Source organism: Drosophila sechellia, unplaced genomic scaffold (assembly GCF_004382195.2).
Source record: "Drosophila sechellia strain sech25 unplaced genomic scaffold, ASM438219v1 U_222, whole genome shotgun sequence".
Lineage (NCBI taxonomy): Eukaryota > Metazoa > Arthropoda > Insecta > Diptera > Drosophilidae > Drosophila > Drosophila sechellia.
This window is the reverse complement of record NW_022611163.1, coordinates 1-13,515: the sequence shown is the minus strand read 5'-3', so window position 1 is coordinate 13,515 and position 13,515 is coordinate 1. Positions and strand designations below refer to the sequence as shown.

The 13,515-nt window shown below is 39.3% G+C and overlaps 2 non-coding genes and 1 pseudogene across 2 annotated transcripts; all 3 read left to right on the top strand.

Moving 5' to 3' along the window:
* The first annotated feature begins 3,048 nt into the window (after nucleotides 1-3,048).
* Nucleotides 3,049-5,035, top strand: LOC116802803 (annotated as a pseudogene).
* A 676-nt stretch (nucleotides 5,036-5,711) lies between these two features.
* LOC116802802 lies at nucleotides 5,712-5,890 on the top strand. The gene has a single exon (XR_004363146.1). It is a non-coding gene; the product is annotated as a 5.8S ribosomal RNA (ribosomal RNA).
* Nucleotides 5,891-6,277: 387 nt separating this feature from the next.
* Nucleotides 6,278-10,215, top strand: LOC116802804. Its single transcript, XR_004363147.1, has one exon. It is a non-coding gene; the product is annotated as a large subunit ribosomal RNA (ribosomal RNA).
* The last annotated feature ends 3,300 nt before the right edge of the window (nucleotides 10,216-13,515 follow it).

Sequence of the window (13,515 nt, the reverse complement as noted above, 5' to 3'; positions counted from 1 at the left end):
GGTAGACGTCTTTGTTGTTGCTGGAAGGCTCCAGGTTGGCGAAGAATATTCCCAGCGGTTCTTTAGTTCTTCTGCCAATGGGATTGTGCAGATCTCTAACAGCGTGCCCTTGTCTGCGAAGGTCTTCAATGATTTCCTCACGATCGGTGGAGTGGTGGAGTCCTTTGATGACAACCTTGTATGCACGTTCATCTTTCGGCTGGAAAGTCCGATGCCTCTTGTTTTGGGCCACAAGTTGGAGACGCAGAGCTGTATAGGACTCTTTGTCCGGCATCATGACACGTACGTTGTTGCCATTCACGGTCTTGTAGGTAAAATTGTTCTTCGGGCCTACAAGAGTCGTGATCATCTTGACGAGTGCCGAGATGTTGGTCACATCGGGGATAAAAATCGGAGGTGGCTTGATGGTTTCGGGTGGGCTTTGGTTTCTCGGGGGTCTTGGCTTGGAATCGTCTTTAGGTCCGGGTTCGTCATCAGAGCTCTTTGGTCGTACTCGTCTTCTTCGGTCGAGAGTAAAGGAAGGCGTTGTTGGCGAGCTTCTTGCGCAGAGCTGCGCTAGTGCTTGGCTATCTTCCAGCTCCTCTCCCTGTGCTTTCTTTGCCGGTTTTCGCTTTATCTCGCCCGGCTCTGTATGCGAGGTGCTTCCTCGCTGCTGGAGCTGCTCTTGCGTGTTCTCAGAGCCTTTTTGCGTGGTGTTGTTCCAAGCTTGTGGGTGCGCGGGGGGCCTGCCAGTCCATCTTCTCCAAAGTTGATAAGGAGTGAGGAGGGGGGGGGGGGGGGAAGCTGGGCACCGTAAGCCGGTGAGCCAGGCAGCACGTGGCTGCTGCTTTGCAATTATACGCTGCTTCGAGCACTGGGTTTTTTGCGCTGATAACACGCACACTCGGGTGTGGATGGTGTTGTGCAGTGATAGGTACGTTGGCTGGGCCAATCAAAACGCGCGACAAATCACGCGACGCGAAGTGGCTGGGCACAAGTAACGGGACTTACAACTGTGAACATTTGCTAACAATTTGCTAACAATTGCTGTCGATCCGCAGGCACGTCTGCACTCGCGAGTGTTCGATCGCGACTGAACATATGAAAATGATTTTATTTTGTATAAGGGAAAATGCTGAAATATTCCCACATTCTCTAGTATTATAGAGATATTATAGTGAGAGGGTATAGTAGTGTAAACGACCGGAATTACGACAGAGGGTTCAAAAACTACTATAGGTAGGCAGTGGTTGCCGACCTCTCATATTGTTCAAAACTTATGTATTCATATGATTTTGGCAATTATATGATTTAAATAATATACATATGAAATGGTTAATTATTATATGTATATGGGAAAAAATGCTGAGATATTCCCATATTCTCTTAGTATTATAGAGAAAGCCATTTAAGTGAGAGGGTATAGAGTGTAAACGACCGGAATTACGACAGAGGGTTCAAAACTACTATAGGTAGGCAGTGGTTGCCGACCTCTCATATTGTTCAAAACTTATGTATTCATATGATTTTGGCAATTGTATGAGTAAATTAAATAATATCATATGAAAATGATTAATATTATATGTAAAGGGAAAAAATGCCTGAAATATTCCCACATTCTCTAGTATTATAGAGAAAATCCATTATAGTGAGAGGGTATAGTAGTGTAAACGACCGGAATTACGGACAGAGGGTCAAAAACTACTATAGGTAGGCAGTGGTTGCCGACCTCTCATATTGTTCAAAACTTATGTATTCATATGATTTTGGCAATTATATGATTAATTAAATAATATACATATGAAAATGGTTAATTATTATATGTATATGGGAAAAAATGCTGAGATATTCCCATATCTCTTAGTATATTAGGAAAAGCCATTATAGTGAGAGGGTATAGGTAGTGTAAACGACCGGAATTACGACAGAGGGTTCAAAAACTACTATAGGTAGGCATGGTTGCCGACCTCTCATATTGTTCAAAACTTATGTATTCATATGAATTTGGCAATTATATGAGTAAATTAAATAATAAACATATAAAAATTAATATTTATTATATGTATAAAAAAAAAATAATCATATTATATATGAATAATGGAAAAAAAATGAAATTTCCTATAATCTCTTAATATATAAGAGAATAGACCGTATGTTGGATGGCAACGGAATGAAAATACCCGCTTTGAGGACAGCGGGTTCAAAAAACTACTATAGGTAGGGCAGTGGTTGCCGACCTCCCGCATTATTCGAAATTTTATTTCGGATTATGTTTATATTGGTTACATAAAATAAAGTATATTATTATCCGTACAAATTTGTTTCTCAGTTCTATAGAACACGGGACTTGGCTCCGCGGATAATAGGAATATACGCTTTTTAGATAATATCGTTGAAACAAAAGTCAAGTTTCTATTATATATAGAATAACAAATCGTTTCCATATATTATCGTTAATTTTTGGAGGCAGGCAAATATTAATTTATTACTGCGTATAGTTGGATATTATATCGTTACGGTATAATACAAATATGGATTCTTATGAAAGAAATATAAAATTATATATTAAATGTGGAAATATTATCATATGCGCTTGGTTTTATGTTATATATTACCAGAGAGATATATGAAAAGAGATAAATTTTAAATTTATCTTCAAATGCAAATGATTTAACTTAATATTTATATTGGTTAAACAAAAATTGTACATGTGTGGATACAATAATTATGTATGTTGGAAATAAAATGATATTTTATAATGAAATATGTATATATAAAAGATAAAATTATAGAAACATATATATTACAATATTATATGAAATTCTTGTTATATTGGTAAAACAAGTATAAATTAAAAATGAAAATATGGATTCGATGCTATATAAAAATGGCCGTAATCGAATAGATTTTTTACTTATATTTTATATTTAAAATTTTACCCAAGGCGAAATATTGAATTTTATTCAATATAATAAAAATCATGGAATTATATAAAGTGAAAAATCTATATATCTATTATATTGCTTATTTCGATTCAAAAAATATGAATGGAATATGAAGGAAAACATTATTCTGGTTGATCCTGCCAGTAGTTATATGCTTGTCTCAAAGATTAAGCCATGCATGTCTAAGTACAACACGAATTAAAAGTGAAACCGCAAAAGGCTCATTATATCAGTTATGGTTCCTTAGATCGTTAACAGTTACTTGGATAACTGTGGTAATTCTAGAGCTAATACATGCAATTAAAACATGAACCTTATGGGACATGTGCTTTTATTAGGCTAAAACCAAGCGATCGCAAGATCGTTATTTGGTTGAACTCTAGATAACATGCAGATCGTAGGTCTTGTACCGACGACAGATCTTTCAAATGTCTGCCCTATCAACTTTTGATGGTAGTATCTAGGACTACCATGGTTGCAACGGGTAACGGGGAATCAGGGTTCGATTCCGGAGAGGGAGCCTGAGAAACGGCTACCACATCTAAGGAAGGCAGCAGGCGCGTAAATTACCCCACTCCCAGCTCGGGGAGGTAGTGACGAAAAATAACAATACAGGACTCATATCCGAGGCCCTGTAATTGGAATGAGTACACTTTAAATCCTTTAACAAGGACCAATTGGAGGGCAAGTCTGGTGCCAGCAGCCGCGGTAATTCCAGCTCAATAGCGTATATTAAAGTTGTTGCGGTTAAAACGTTCGTAGTTGAACTTGTGCTTCATACGGGTAGTACAACTTACAATTGTGGTTAGTACTATACCTTTATGTATGTAAGCGTATTACCGGTGGAGTTCTTATATGTGATTAAATACTTGTATTTTTTCATATGTTCCTCCTATTTAAAACCTGCACTAGTGCTCTTAAACGAGTGTTATTGTGGGCCGGTACTATTACTTTGAACAAATTAGAGTGCTTAAAGCAGGCTTCAAATGCTGAATATTCTGTGCATGGGATAATGAAATAAGACCTCTGTTCTGCTTTCATTGGTTTTCAGATCAAGAGGTAATGATTAATGAAGCCAGTTTGGGGGCATTAGTATACGACGCGAGAGGTGAAATTCTTGGACCGTCGTAAGACTAACTTAAGCGAAAGCATTTGCCAAAGATGTTTTCATTAATCAAGAACGAAAGTTAGAGGTTCGAAGGCGATCAGATACGCCCTAGTTCTAACCATAAACGATGCCAGCTAGCAATTGGGTGTAGCTACTTTTATGGCTCTCTCAGTCGCTTCCCGGGAAACCAAAGCTTTTGGGCTCCGGGGAAGTATGGTTGCAAAGCTGAAACTTAAAGGAATTGACGGAAGGGCACCACCAGGAGTGGAGCCTGCGGCTTAATTTGACTCAACACGGGAAAACTTACCAGGTCCGAACATAAGTGTGTAAGACAGATTGATAGCTCTTTCTCGAATCTATGGGTGGTGGTGCATGGCCGTTCTTAGTTCGTGGAGTGATTTGTCTGGTTAATTCCGATAACGAACGAGACTCAATATATTAAATAGATATCTTCAGGATTATGGTGCTGAAGCTTATGTAGCCTTCATTCATGGTGGCAGTAAAATGTTTATTGTGTTTGAATTGTTTATGTAAGTGGAGCCGTACCTGTTGGTTTGTCCCATTATAAGGACACTAGCTTCTTAAATGGACAAATTGCGTCTAGCATAATGAGATTGAGCAATAAAGGTCTGTGATGCCCTTAGATGTCCTGGGCTGCACGCGCGCTACAATGAAAGTATCAACGTGTATTTCCTAGACCGAGAGGTCCGGGGTAAACCGCTGAACCACTTTCATGCTTGGGATTGTGAACTGAAACTGTTCACATGAACTTGGAATTCCCAGTAAGTGTGAGTCATTAACTCGCATTGATTACGTCCCTGCCCTTTGTACACACCGCCCGTCGCTACTACCGATTGAATTATTTAGTGAGGTCTCCGGACGTGATCACTGTGACGCCTTGCGTGTTACGGTTGTTTTCGCAAAAGTTGACCGAACTTGATTATTTAGAGGAAGTAAAAGTCGTAACAAGGTTTCCGTAGGTGAACCTGCGGAAGGATCATTATTGTATAATATCCTTATCGTTAATAAATATTTGTTATAATACAAATAAATACAATTTACCAAAATAAAAATATTACAAATGATTCACGGAATCAAAAGTTAAGTCAAATAAAATGAAGATGGCTTTTATTTATATGTGGGGCTTGGCAACCTCATAAAAGCTTTAACATTATTAATGTTGCTGTGCGTATTTGTGGCAGTACTTACTACAACAACGGCGTTTCCTATAAAAACAAATTCTCGAAAATGGAAATCGAAGAAACTAAACTAAAATTCGAAAGTAGAAGTCGAATTAAAATAAAAATAATTTTGAATGTGTGGTAATCAAAATAAGTGTGTGTGTATATGGACCATAATATACACGCGTTGCGAATATGTATTGTTCATCTATGTTATGAGCATACGTTGGCTAATGCAACAACCTAAAATATACAATGTTTGTACCTGTCATCCATCAGTTAATGTTTATATAAATTTTGCAGTATGTGTCACCCAAAATAGCAAACCATAACCAGATTATTATGATACATAATGCTTATATGAAACTAAGACATTTCGCAACATTTATTTAGGTATAAAATAAATTTATTGAAGGAATTGATATATGCCAGTAAAATGGTGTATTTTTAATTTCTTTCAATAAAAACAATATTGACATTATATAAAATTGAATTATAAACTCTAAGCGGTGGATCACTCGGCTCATGGGTCGATGAAGAACGCAGCAAACTGTGCGTCATCGTGTGAACTGCAGGACACATGAACATCGACATTTTGAACGCATATCGCAGTCCATGCTGTTATGTACTTTAATTAATTTTATAGTGCTGCTTGGACTACATATGGTTGAGGGTTGTAAGACTATGCTAATTAAGTTGTTTATAAATTTTTTATAAGCATATGGTATATTATTGGATTAAATAATGATTTTATCATAATATTAAAAAGAAATGAAAACATTATCTCACATTTGAATGTGAAAACGAAGAGAAATATTTTCTTTTTCAATCAATAATACTGAGAAATGTCTAGCATAAAAAATTGAAATATTTTTCATCTAGAATTGTCTCTTATTAATGATTCGGAAAAAGAAAAATCTTGGTTTTGTATTATTCTTCGTTGGTTCGTTAAATGGATAAAAATGACTTTGCTTACAAGAACTATTGGAACTATTTATAACGAATTTAATTGATTGTTTTATCATTTATATATAAAGAATTTATGGCAAAATATAGTTATATATACAACCTCAATCATATGGGACTACCCCCTGAATTTAAGCATATTAATTAGGGGAGGAAAAGAACTAACAAGGATTTTCTTAGTAGCGGGCGAGCGAAAAGAAAACAGTTCAGCCTAAGTCACTTTGTCTATATGGCAATTTGAGATGCAGTGTATGGAGCGTCAATATTCTAGTATGAGAAATTAATGATTTAAGTCCTTCTTAAATGAGGCCATTTACCCATAGAGGGTGCAGGCCGTATAACGTTAATGATTGCTAGATGATGTTTCCAAAGAGTCGTGTTGCTTGATAGTGCAGCACTAAGTGGGTGGTAAACTCCATCTAAAACTAAATATAACCATGAGACCGATAGTAAACAAGTACCGTGAGGGAAAGTTGAAAAGAACTCTGAATAGAGAGTTAAACAGTACGTGAAACTGCTTAGAGGTTAAGCCCGATGAACCTGAATATCCGTTATGGAAAATTCATCATTAAAATTGTAATATTTAAATAATATTATTAAGAATAATGTGCATTTTTTCCATATAAGGACATTGTAATCTATTAGCATATCCCAAATTTATCATAAATATAACTTATAGTTTATTCCAATTAAATTGCTTGCATTTTAACACAGAATAAATGTTATTAATTTGATAAAGTGCTGATAGATTTATATTATTACAGAGCGTTAATTTTCGGAATTATATAATGGCATAATTATCATTGATTTTTGTGTTTATTATATGCTCTTGTATGATTAACAATGCGAAAGATTCAGGATACCTTCGGGACCCGTCTTGAAACACGGACCAAGGAGTCTAACATATGTGCAAGTTATTGGGATGTAAACCTAATAGCGTAATTAACTTGACTAATAATGGGATTAGTTTTTTAGCTATTTATAGCTAATTAACACAATCCCGGGGCGTTCTATATAGTTATGTATAATGTATATTTATATTATTTATGCCTCTAACTGGAACGTACCTTGAGCATATATGCTGTGACCCGAAAGATGGTGAACTATACTTGATCAGGTTGAAGTCAGGGGAAACCCTGATGGAAGACCGAAAACAGTTTGACGTGCAAATCGATTGTAGAATTGAGTATAGGGGCGAAAGACCAATCGAACCATCTAGTAGCTGGTTCCTTCCGAAGTTTCTCAGGATAGTGTGCTTTTAATATTATATAAAATAATCTTATCTGGTAAAGCGAATATTAGAGGCCTTAGGGTCGAAAACGATCTTAACCTATTCTCAAACTTTAAATGGGTAAGAACCTTAACTTTCTTGATATGAAGTTCAAGGTTTGATATAATGTGCCCAGTGGGCCACTTTTGGTAAGCAGAACTGGCGCTGTGGATGAACCAAACGTAATGTTACGGTGCCAAATTAACAACTCATGCAGATACCATGAAAGGCGTTGGTTGCTTAAAACAGCAGGACGGTGATCATGGAAGTCGAAATCCGCTAAGGAGTGTGTAAAACTCACCTGCCGAAGCAACTAGCCCTTAAAATGGATGGCGCTTAAGTTGTATACCTATACATTACCGCTAAAGTAGATGATTTATATTATTGTGATATAAATTTGAAACTTTAGTGAGTAGGAAGGTACAATGGTATGCGTAGAAGTGTTTGGCGTAAGCCTGCATGGAGCTGCCATTGGTACAGATCTTGGTGGTAGTAGCAAATAATCGAATGAGACCTTGGAGGACTGAAGTGGAGAAGGGTTTCGTGTGAACAGTGGTTGATCACGAGTTAGTCCGGTCCTAAGTTCAAGGCGAAAGCCGAAAATTTTCAAGTAAAACAAAAATGCCTAACTATATAAACAAGCGAATATAATACACTTGAATAATTTTGAACGAAAGGGAATACGGTTCCAATTCCGTAACCTGTTGAGTATCCGTTTGTTATTAAATATGGGCCTCGTGCTCATCCTGGCAACAGGAACGACCATAAAGAAGCCGTCGAGAGATATCGGAAGAGTTTTCTTTTCTGTTTTATAGCCGTACTACCATGGAAGTCTTTCGCAGAGAGATATGGTAGATGGGCTAGAAGAGCATGACATATACTGTTGTGTCGATATTTTCTCCTCGGACCTTGAAAATTTATGGTGGGGACACGCAAACTTCTCAACAGGCCGTACCAATATCCGCAGCTGGTCTCCAAGGTGAAGAGTCTCTAGTCGATAGAATAATGTAGGTAAGGGAAGTCGGCAAATTAGATCCGTAACTTCGGGATAAGGATTGGCTCTGAAGATTGAGATAGTCGGGCTTGATTGGGAAACAATAACATGGTTTATGTGCTCGTTCTGGGTAAATAGAGTTTCTAGCATTTATGTTAGTTACTTGTTCCCCGGATAGTTTAGTTACGTAGCCAATTGTGGAACTTTCTTGCTAAAATTTTTAAGAATACTATTTGGGTTAAACCAATTAGTTCTTATCAATTATAACGATTATCAATTAACAATCAATTCAGAACTGGCACGGACTTGGGGAATCCGACTGTCTAATTAAAACAAAGCATTGTGATGGCCCTAGCGGGTGTTGACACAATGTGATTTCTGCCCAGTGCTCTGAATGTCAAAGTGAAGAAATTCAAGTAAGCGCGGGTCAACGGCGGGAGTAACTATGACTCTCTTAAGGTAGCCAAATGCCTCGTCATCTAATTAGTGACGCGCATGAATGGATTAACGAGATTCTACTGTCCCTATCTACTATCTAGCGAAACCACAGCCAAGGGAACGGGCTTGGAATAATTAGCGGGGAAAGAAGACCCTTTTGAGCTTGACTCTAATCTGGCAGTGTAAGGAGACATAAGAGGTGTAGAATAAGTGGGAGATATTAGACCTCGGTTGGTATCGTCAATGAAATACCACTACTCTTATTGTTTCCTTACTTACTTGATTAAATGGAACGTGTATCATTTCCTAGCCATTATACGGATATATTTATTATATCTTATGGTATTGGGTTTTGATGCAAGCTTCTTGATCAAAGTATCACGAGTTTGTTATATAATCGCAAACAAATTCTTTAATAAAACGATGCATTATGTATTTTTGATTTGAAAATTTGGTATAACTCCAATTACTCAGGTATGATCCAATTCAAGGACATTGCCAGGTAGGGAGTTTGACTGGGGCGGTACATCTCTCAAATAATAACGGAGGTGTCCCAAGGCCAGCTCAGTGCGGACAGAAACCACACATAGAGCAAAAGGGCAAATGCTGACTTGATCTCGGTGTTCAGTACACACAGGGACAGCAAAAGCTCGGCCTATCGATCCTTTTGGTTTAAAGAGTTTTTAACAAGAGGTGTCAGAAAAGTTACCATAGGGATAACTGGCTTGTGGCGGCCAAGCGTTCATAGCGACGTCGCTTTTTGATCCTTCGATGTCGGCTCTTCCTATCATTGTGAAGCAAAATTCACCAAGCGTTGGATTGTTCACCCATGCAAGGGAACGTGAGCTGGGTTTAGACCGTCGTGAGACAGGTTAGTTTTACCCTACTAATGACAAAACGTTGTTGCGACAGCATTCCTGCGTAGTACGAGAGGAACCGCAGGTACGGACCAATGGCACAATACTTGTTCGAGCGAACAGTGGTATGACGCTACGTCCGTTGGATTATGCCTGAACGCCTCTAAGGTCGTATCCGTGCTGGACTGCAATGATAAATAAGGGGCAATTTGCATTGTATGGCTTCTAAACCATTTAAAGTTTATAATTTATTTTATAAACGACAATGGATGTGATGCCAATGTAATTTGTAACATAGTAAATTGGAGGATCTTCGATCACCTGATGCCGCGCTAGTTACATATAAAAGCATTATTTAATACAATGACAAAGCTAGAATCAATTGTAAACGACTTTTGTAACAGGCAAGGTGTTGTAAGTGGTTGAGCAGCTGCCATACTGCGATCCACTGAAGCTTATCCTTGCTTGATGATTCGATAAATAAATGATTTTTTCCTGTAGCCAAACACCTCGTCATCAATTTAGTGACGCATATGATATTGTCCCTATCATATAATTAATATAAAGACTTTAATGGATTGTGTCAAGTTGCCAAACACCTCGTCATCAATTTAGTGACGCATATGATATTGTCCTATCATATAATTAATATAAAGACTTTAATGAATTGTGTCAAGTTGCCAAACACCTCGTCATCAATTTAGTGACGCATATGATATTGTCCCTATCATATAATTTTTGATATAAAGACTTTAAAGAATTGTATCAAGTTGCCAAACACCTCGTCATCAATTTAGTGACGCATATGATATTTGTCCCTATCATATAATTAATATACAGACTTTAATGAATTGTGTCAAGTTGCCAAACACCTCGTCATCAATTTAGTGACGCATATGATATTGTCCTTATCATATAATTTTTGATATAAAGACTTTAAAGAATTGAATCAAGTTGCCAAACACCTCGTCATCAATTTAGTGACGCATATGATATTGTCCTATCATATAATTAATATAAAGACTTTAATGGATTGTGTCAAGTTGCCAAAACCTCGTCATCAATTTAGTGACGCATATGATATTGTCCCTATCATATAATTAATATAAGACTTTAAATGAATTGTGTCAAGTTGCCAAACACCTCGTCATCAATTTAGTGACGCATATGATATTGTCCTTATCATATAATTTTTGATATAAAGACTTTAAAGAATTGTATCAGTTGCCAAACACCTCGTCATCAATTTAGTGACGCATATGATATTGTCCCTATCATATAATTAATATAAAGACTTTAATGATTGTGTCAAGTTGCCAACACCTCGTCATCAATTTAGTGACGCATATGAATTGTCCTTATCATATAATTTTGATATAAAGACTTTAAAGAATTGTATCAAGTTGCCAAACACCTCGTCATCAATTTAGTGACGCATATGATATTGTCCCTATCACCTCGTCATCAATTTAGTGACGCATATGATATTGTCCCTATATAATTAATATACAGACTTTAATGAATTGTGTCAAGTTGCCAAACACCTCGTCATCAATTTAGTGACGCTATGATATTGTCCCTTATCATAAATTTTTGATATATAGACTTTAAAGAATTGTATCAAGTTGCCAAACACCTCGTCATCAATTTAGTTTTTTTTTTTTTTTCTTTTAGCGTGCGTTTATTTATTTAAAATCTGTCCTAGTGGACAATAATTAAATGTTTTGCGGGGAACATTAGCTTAAGGGATACTATTGTACATGTATTTGTGGCGGGTTTTATATGTGTTGTCTATTGTTGTGGAAGATCGAGAGGGTGTCTCCTCATGAGACGTCTGCTTGTTTGGCTATTGTCTAACAGGTTGGTGGCGAGGTGGTTAGGGTGGTTTTCGAGCCTTTTCAGGTATCTCTCGCTGAGCCTGGAGATTTCATCAGCGACTTGTGGGATTCCAAGTTCCCTATGTATGGCGACATTCTCGTGGTAGGGATGCGCATTACAGGCAATTCTCAAGCACCTATTCTTGGAACCCCGGTATACGCAGGCGATTCGTGTGGGTTGCCGTGCCCCAAGCTGTATCCCGTAGGTCCAGATGGGCTTGAGAATTGCCTTGTACACCAGGATTTTGTGGTTCTGCCTTAGCTTGGACCCTCTCCCAATAAGCCAATGCATCTGCCTCAGACGCGCATCGGCCTGTATGCGTTTGCTGACGATGTGGGGACGCCAAGTGAGCCTGCGGTCCAGGGTAAGTCCTAGGTACTTGGGTGCGGGTGCGTTGGGAATGATGACTCCGTTTAGCGTGACCGGGGGCAGTCTCCTCTCCTTAGTGCAAATGTTGTTTGGGTAGATTTTTCCGCGTTCACTACGATGTTCCACCTGCTGAGCCAGGGATGTAGCGCGTCCATTTGCCTTTGGATTGTTTCGGAGGCTTCTCGTGGTCGGATGAGGAGGCGAGGAAAGCCGTGTCATCTGCATAAGTCGCTATAGTTAGGTTCCTGGAGGGATTATGGAAGGTCTCGGTGTAAAGGGTGTACAGTATTGGCCGAGCACACTGCCTTGCGGAACTCCAGCTCTGATCAGTCTGGGTAGGCTTATTGCACTTCCGCATCTGACTTGGAATGCCTTCCCTCAGTGTAGGATTTGAGGAGGGTAAAATGGGGCTTGGGAGGTAGGATTTGAGTTTATGGAGGAGTCCAGGATGCCAAACTCTGTCGAATGCCTGCTTCACGTCGAGCATTACAGCGCAGCAGTATTTCTTTTGCTCGAATGCCTCGAGGATCCGTTCGACTAGCGGTGGCATTGCTCTGGTGTTCCGTGGGAGCGCCTGAAGCCAAACTGGTGATCGGGGATCAAACCAGCCTCATCCAGTACTGCAATACTCTGCGCAAAAATACTCTTTCGAGTATTTTGGAGAGGATTGCCAGCAAACTAATCGGACGATAGGAGGCGAGATTGGCTTCAGCTTACCAGGCTTGAGGAGGACAATAACCTCTGCTCTTTTCCACTCTTCCGGGAAGTACCCTAGCCGGAAGCAGCTGTTGTAAATGCTGGCCAGCATTTGTGTGCAGCGGGATGGAGCATTTTTAGGGCCGCCGCATCTATACGATCCAGGCCTGGAGATTTGTGTTCTTCAGTAGAGCAATCCCTGCGCAACTTCCTCAGGGTCGACTGGTTCCAACGGGGGACGGAGAGCTTGGGCTATGGAAAACCGGGCTGTTTCAGCATGTTCTTCGGCAGTGCAGCAGTCGAACGGAGAGAAGGCGTTGTAAAGTGTTCGGCGAAAGCTTCTGCTCTTTCAGCATCCGAAAGGCACCAGGATCCATCTGTTGCGCACTGCGGAAACCTTTTTGGCTGGTCGTTTAATGTGGCGGTGACGTTCCACAGATTGTGTCTGGGTCCCGGGGAGAGTTCCTCGAGGAATCTGAGGAAGGAGTCCTGGCGTAGCTGAGATCTTGTCCTTCAACCTTTGTGGCGTGATTGAGCGCTGTTTTGTCTTTGGATTGCGCGTCAAGAACCAAACTCTCCTTGAGACGCCTCTTCTCAGTCACGAGTGCCGCAATTTCCGGGACCAGAGGTGGAGGTCCCTGCTAGGTGTTCTCGCAGTCTTGGTCGGTGGGCTTGCGAATTCCGCAGCGTTTTGCATCTGCCTGGTGAGATTCCCGAAGCTCTCATCAATGTTCCTGGGTGTGTTGAGGAGATGGGGTTCGGATTGACGGTGGAGAGCATCCAGGACGCGAACTTGGGCGGCGTCGGATATTTTCCAGTGAGCCTTCTGAGCGG